Genomic DNA, 6,948 nt, shown 5'->3' on the forward strand with positions numbered 1-6,948 from the left:
AATGGCACTTTTGACCACCAGCTGTGTGTGCAGCTAGGTAGATGTAAATCATACCTCTTGAACTTGCAGAAATCATGGTGTTTGCAATTCTGCATCCCCTCCATACACTGAAAACTGCTATATGGCACACTTAGCTCTAACAATGGGAAAGGTCTCAAGAACCCAATAGACAGCAATATATCACTGACGTGCAGTATATGCTCTGGTTAAAGATGAATGTCAGTAAATGAAATGGAGATGAAATTTGCCCTAGTGTGGCATAAAGCAGCTGGCGGGAATGGTCCAAACACCTCTTTCAACTGTTACCCTTCGTGCATCTGACAAAGAGAGCTGTGTTTCTCAAACACTTATGCTACAATAAAGTTTGTTAGTCTTAATAGTGCTACTGAGCTTTTTACTATTTTTACTATTTTGCAGCAACAGACTAACATGGCTAACTCCTCTGGATCACTCTTTTTTTACTCCCTTTGCAGAGCAACAGTGGTTCATAATTTTACAGTTTTCTGGGCTCAGGTTCAAAGCCAAATTCTTGTATCTTCAAGTCCACCAGTTTCAGTAAGTTTTTCATGTGATCAGGGTCACTGTATCATTGTGCAATAATGTTTCAGTTTTTGGTTTAAAACTTTGGGTTGGGACCTGTGAACCACAATGCTGCCTATGTGTGTGGCAATATCCCTGTTTCTTCTATATCTGTGAATTGTTTTATTTACATAGGCTATTCTTCATATGATATGTGTTCCAGAGTTGGTGAGGAATTCTGAAAGAGGAAATGATTATGTGAACATGCCGTCATAGATTGCCCATTATCTCTTCCTTGACTGCAAGATTTTTTGGGGTGGGAAATTTAGAAAGAAGCTACTTTCCTAAGCCATTTTGACAGTTGCCCGTTTCTTTCACAGGATTTACCCAGTTTCCCACAGAGTTCTAGACCTTCTTTAACAGTAAGTTTTTCATCTCTGCATCTTGTTTTACATTATAGGTTCCCCACTCTGCTTCTGTCCAGGGTCCTTTTCTTTATGCCAAGATTTACTTCCATGTGATTGTGTAGAAGGAGACATCTACTGTAGTACATAAAAGGCTTATGTCACAGGTGTCAGGTACACATTATTTGGGATGTGGTCACACACACTAAATAATACACTTTCAATCCTCTTTCAGTGCACTTTCCAAGTGGATTTTTATTGGCCCAATCTGCTTCGAGCATTTGCTCCACTGTTTTACCAACTAACACTGGAACAGAAAAAGATGAGGTTCAGAACTACATTCAAATACCCTGGGCCAACACCGTACTGACTGCAGTCACCCCTGAATGGCCATAAAACGGCCATAAATCCATGCAGACGGCATGCAATCCGGACAGCAAAGTGGCATGCAGTCTGGACACTGCCATAAAATCCGACAATCAGTCAAAGTGAAAGTGGCATGCAATGTTTCTGTCTTCTGTTCCAGCGTGGGTTTGGTAAGACAGTGGAGCAAATGCTAGATGCAGATTGGGTCACTGTGTGAACTAGCAAAATCCAGTTGTAAAGTGTGACCGCAGCCTTGGAGAGTCAAAACCATCAGACAGCAAAACCATCAAACAACAAAAAACTCCAGGGGTCACACCATTGCAACCAAAAGTGTCAATTCTATAAACGTTGGTTCCCTTATTTTATTCGTGATGTCCCATATCACATTTATCATAGCCCTGATATCAGGATATAAGGATCAGATTAAAAATATTCACTTGAGATTTAAAATAGTGATTTAAAAGAAAAAGATTGAAATGGAACAGAGATTTTAAGAAATAGGATCCACAACCCATGTCTCCTTCCTGAGGACTGCTGAGTTCCCTCTCATTAGTGTGGGAAAGGAAGAAAGGATTTCCCCAGACAGGAAATGAACATTTGTTTAGAAACAAGTGCATCAAAAAAAAAAATCATTAGGTACACTCATTAGAGATCCTCAGTTATTACTTCAAATATACTCTCAGTTACAAATCTAGATTTACCTCCCAGTAAATTTTTGGAATTGCTCTTAAAAGTATATTCTACTTTGATAGCATTTAGAGGGTAAGTGACCTGATCATTGCTGCAACGCCAAATACAAGGATGAAGGTGGGCCTTTATACATTTCAGTGTATACATGTATATTGAATTTCAAGTTCATATTCCTCTGAAGTTTAACTTGAAAGTGCATTTGTGATGTACTTAAACCAGAGAATATAATGTCAAGTAACTCATAGGATTAATTTAAAAAATAAAAGGTTGTGTAGCTAGGTTCATGGTTGACATCTGGGGAACTGTTTTTCATTGCAGATGTCCTCAACAGAAGTGTGTGGTGCACTGAAGTTCTGTTTCAGCAGCCTTGCAGGATGCGATCCACATGACCCGAGCTGTTACTTTATGTCATCAGAGGCATTGGAGAGTGGTGGTTTCAAATTTGAAATGAGTGGACTTTCAGATGGATATGTAGCTATTGGCTTTTCTGATGACACTACTATGGTGAGATAAATGTCAGAAAGCAAAAACAGGAGCAGGTGGATGTGTGTTTTAAATATCTCTCATATGTGAAAGAGAAACCTAAATTCTAACTGTCCATCAGAAGGGCCAGCCAGCCAAACGTGGCAGTTATAACTGATCTATGAGCAGTCATGGAGAAACTTAAAACGTAATCTTTTAGCAGCTTTGGTGGCCCTGATGAGGGCAGAAAATAACAACAACAACAGCAGCAGCAGCAGCAGCAGCAGCAACAACAACAATTTAATGGACTGTCACCCAAAATGCACATTAGTTGGTTCAGATTTAATGGCAAACTGTGGTTTGACTTTAAGTGAATGAGCTCCTATTTTCTTGCTTTCACTTCTTCCCCTTCAATTTACATGGAGTCATTCAAACAGCTTGCACCTAATTAGTACAAGCAATAGTTTGCCAATACAATGAACTGCCGAACTATGGTTTCATACTAGCAATAATGCTCCTCATTAGTTACCTGGATGGGGTGTTACTGGGGCAACACACCTTCAGAGCCACTCCTTGTTGTGTGCCTTGGCTATAGTTATCGAGATGGATGATGACTCTGCTTTTTCAATTCTGAAGTTGCTTGTTGGCCTGGATGCATAGCTTCCCTACTCCAGGGTTGAAAGTAAGCCAGTACTGAATCCTATTAAGAAAGTGGCCAAAGTAGTATCTCCTGTCTTCTGTCCTTCTCATTGATAAGCTGTGGAATTTGAGCAACCTGGTTCCGGTGTTGGCAGGAATGGGGCTGTTGTGCACAGTTATATTAGGTGGTCACTGGTTGTGTACAGAGCTGACAGCTGTAATCTGCATTTATCCTTCTCTGGAACAGTTTTATAATATTTTATAAGTGGACTGTACTTGTTGATTGAATGGATAAATGCATGGGCACTTAAAATATTACAAGAATCAATTTATAAAACATTGCAAACTGTTCTGGGAGAGGCAGGGAAGAGGGGCTGCAGCTAATCAGTGGGGTCTACAGCCAGCAATGAACTAATCAGTGTCCTACATGGGCAGCTCTGCAATATAATTTTCAGAACCAGTAAAAATGGGAAGCTCAGTTTGTCTTGTAGATATGTCGGTATGCATCCCAATAGCAAAATAATAATTTTTTTGTTCAGCTAGCAGATTGCATAAAGTACAATTAGTTGTGGCTAGAGTGTTGAGCTGTGATCAGTTTAGCTAGCAAATTTCATAAAGTACAACTGGCAGTGGTTAGATTGTTGAATTAAGATCCAGGAACCATAGAAGCTCGCTGGGTGACTGTTGGCCAGTTATTCTTTCTCAGCCTAACTTACCTCATAGGGTTGTAATTGTGAGGGGGAAATGGAGGAGAAAAGAGCAATGCTATAAGCTTCTTCAAGAAAAGCGGGCTATAAATGTGATCCTGCAAATCCCTTTCCGTGATATTTCTGGTCTTCCAATATTGTCTGCTCAGGCTCCTCTAGGCTTCTATGCGTTATCTCTTTTTGCCTCCATATCTGCAATCCCATCTGAAATGAAAGGCTTGAAGAGCAAACAGTTTCATATTTGTTAGCAAATCTATAAGTGTCATGAACAAAAACTGGTACATTTCCCTTGGGCTAGTAGTAGGGTAAGAAACAAATGTAAATTGAGCTTCTGCTCAGTAATAACTGCTGGAGGATGGATCTGTTGTGCTGCCTTTATTTATGTACCTAAATCTTTTCCTAGGGGAATGACGACATCTATATTTGTGGTAGGAATGCTTCAGATCACATTGAAGTTCAACGTGCCTACTCAACTGGATATACTACTCCAAGTATTAAACCTCTGGTACTAACTATGTCTTTCACTGCTACTATTTTTTTAAAAAAACCAAACAGTATTATAAGTATTATACAGAATGTAGAAGGATGTGGTCAATGCTGCCCCGCTCCCTGTTGCCTGCTGTGTTTCAAAAGTGAAATATCACTCTTCCCCAGATGCAACTGTTCAGAACTCTTTGCTTTTCTTGCTGACTTTTTTTTAAAAGCAGTTGTTGTCTACATGAGTTTGGTCCTTGAGTGTGTACAAGAAAAGAAACTGACCTCTAAACTGGATTGTGGTGATTGCCTTTTTTTCAGGGAATAGCTGGCAGGAATCTAATACGACTATATTTTCTGAAAACACTCATATAGATTTTCAGATGTTCAGTATCATTTTTTTCACAGGAATCATTCCTCCCCCCCAAAAAGCACTAATAGTGGGCCTTCAGTTACTCCTCGTTCTAAACAAAAGGCAGAGATATTTCAAGAGCTACAAAATAATTTTAATTCACTGCTGTCGGTTTTCAGTGATTTTTATGTTTATAAATGTATGACCATATGTACCATAACCACAGCCAAACATATTAATAGTAGGTTATCTTGTTTACCAGGGGAAGGTGGAAATTCTGGAAACATCCTATAACAACGGAATCATGGGATGTTCTTTCATTTCAAGAAATGCCATATCAATTCAGTCAAGAGCTGGTGACAGCTTGTATTATGTTATTTTGGCTCATGGACCATCATCAGCTGGTGAGTTCCATGTCAAAGTGGGAAGGGCATATAGCCACTTGCAAATTAAGAACAGCCAAAAAGCTTCAAATGTAGCACAAGTATTTTAGAGTAGTCAAGATACTTTTATTTTATTTATTTATTTTATTTAGGTATTTTTAACCCGCCCTCCCCGCAAGCGGGCTCAGGCCGGCTTACAGAGGGCGACAGCCCATACATAAAATCCATAAAACAATAAAAACATAGCAGCAATTATATATAACAATAAATAAATAAGTGCTTCACAGCAAGATGGTCTTTGGTGATGATGGCGTCTCTGATCTTCAGTCGGCCCCGTTGGGGTACCACTCTCCAGTAGGTGTTGATGTCACACAGGGTAAGCTGTACTTCCCAGGGTGATCCAAATCCGGTTGGAATTACCACCGTTGGTGGTAGCGGCGGCCCCTACGTGAAAGCCTGGTGGAAGAGCTCCGTCTTGCAGGCCCTGCGGAACTGCATAAGGTCCCGCAGGGCCCTGATCTCCTCCGGGAGCTCGTTCCACCAGGTAGGGGCCGCAGTGACCACAGTGTGAACATGCTAAGTATTTACAGATAATGCCACTCATTAACACCTGTCATAGCACACAAAAGGTCTTTAGGTTCCGGACTGATTTATGACATTATTGTTTTCATAAATATGAATGAACATATGAAATAAATCTGAAATGTTTAGAGTTCGTTTAGAATATAGTTAGAGAGTGACCAGGGGAAAAGATAGACAGGATTCCTATAAATTTTTGTAGAAGTGGGAATTTCAGCTGTTGCTGTTTACCTTACATTGTCAGATGCCCCTGCTGAAATACCCTCTTCTATTCAACAATTAAAGCTACAGGGTCCCTTCCCTCCTTCACTCTAGATACACAGTGACATCTTAAGCAGATTTACACCATTCTATGTCCACTAAAGTCAGTGGGTTTAAAAGGGTGTCACTCAGTTTAGGATAGCTGTTCTTCCCAATGCGTTGTGTAATCTGAGGCAGAACTTCATCTCCTGTAGAGGAAGGCACTGTAGTTACTAGTTATTGCTCCTTTCTTTTAAATATTCAAAGGGCAGATACTGAAGCATTTAAGGACACCCATCATGACTGCAGAGAGGGTGAACATTTCAAGTCCTGCAACACAAGGTGGCTCCTGGTCTACACCCTTGATTATTAAGGCTCATGGTAAGTGATTGTCTGAGAGCAGATTCACAATGTTGTATCTTTCTAATCTGGTTTTTGTGGTACCGTATGAAGGCAAGCCTAATGAAACTTGGTTTTATGATTGGTTTTCACATGTGTTTAAGGGTGACAAATAGAAGTGGGAAATGTTTGGTCTGTACCTTCTTCTGTTCCTTCTACAAGGACTGTCCTTGATAAACTGCACCAGTCTTTCACCACAGTCCAATATTAAACAGTTACAGTTATTCTGTTTAGGATTATAGTGTTTAGGATTTTGTTTAGGACTACACAGTCACTTACCTTGCAGGTTCTGAAGGCTTTGATGGTCTTCTTTTTGTAAAGATTCCTGGTAGTCTATTTATTTTGTAATGGGCTGTACTTGGGCACTGTGATAGGCCTCTATTACTGCATGTATAATTAAGATTATTCTTGCTAAGTGCACTCCAGTACTAAGCTTCTTGCTGAGTGATTACCTGGGTGATCTTTAGAAGGGTGAAACTTTGTTTAGGATTACACTATAAGAGCTAGTTTAAATATTTAAAAACTTGAGCTCAGATACATGTAAAAATGCATGTCAGATCACCAAGGAAATTATACATCTTCCAGAGCTGATCTGGACATTCTGCTCAATTTATATTTTCTTTAGGGAATGCATGTAGGTTAAAAGACTGATGTGTTCACCCATGCAGTTGAAGAAGTAGCATCCCGAGATATAACACATGGGAGGGGGGAATTGTTGGAATCATTGTAATGTT

General features: G+C 39.9%; 1 long non-coding RNA gene across 1 annotated transcript; it reads left to right on the top strand.

Moving 5' to 3' along the window:
• Positions 1 to 472: 472 nt before the first annotated feature.
• LOC107112249 lies at positions 473 to 4,202 on the top strand. Its single transcript, XR_001482585.1, has 4 exons — positions 473 to 555; positions 900 to 941; positions 2,298 to 2,483; positions 4,191 to 4,202. It is a non-coding gene; the product is annotated as an uncharacterized LOC107112249 (long non-coding RNA).
• Positions 4,203 to 6,948: the final 2,746 nt, after the last annotated feature.

This window comes from Gekko japonicus, unplaced genomic scaffold, assembly GCF_001447785.1.
Source record: "Gekko japonicus isolate JY-2015 unplaced genomic scaffold, Gekko_japonicus_V1.1 scaffold70, whole genome shotgun sequence".
Taxonomy (NCBI): domain Eukaryota; kingdom Metazoa; phylum Chordata; class Lepidosauria; order Squamata; family Gekkonidae; genus Gekko; species Gekko japonicus.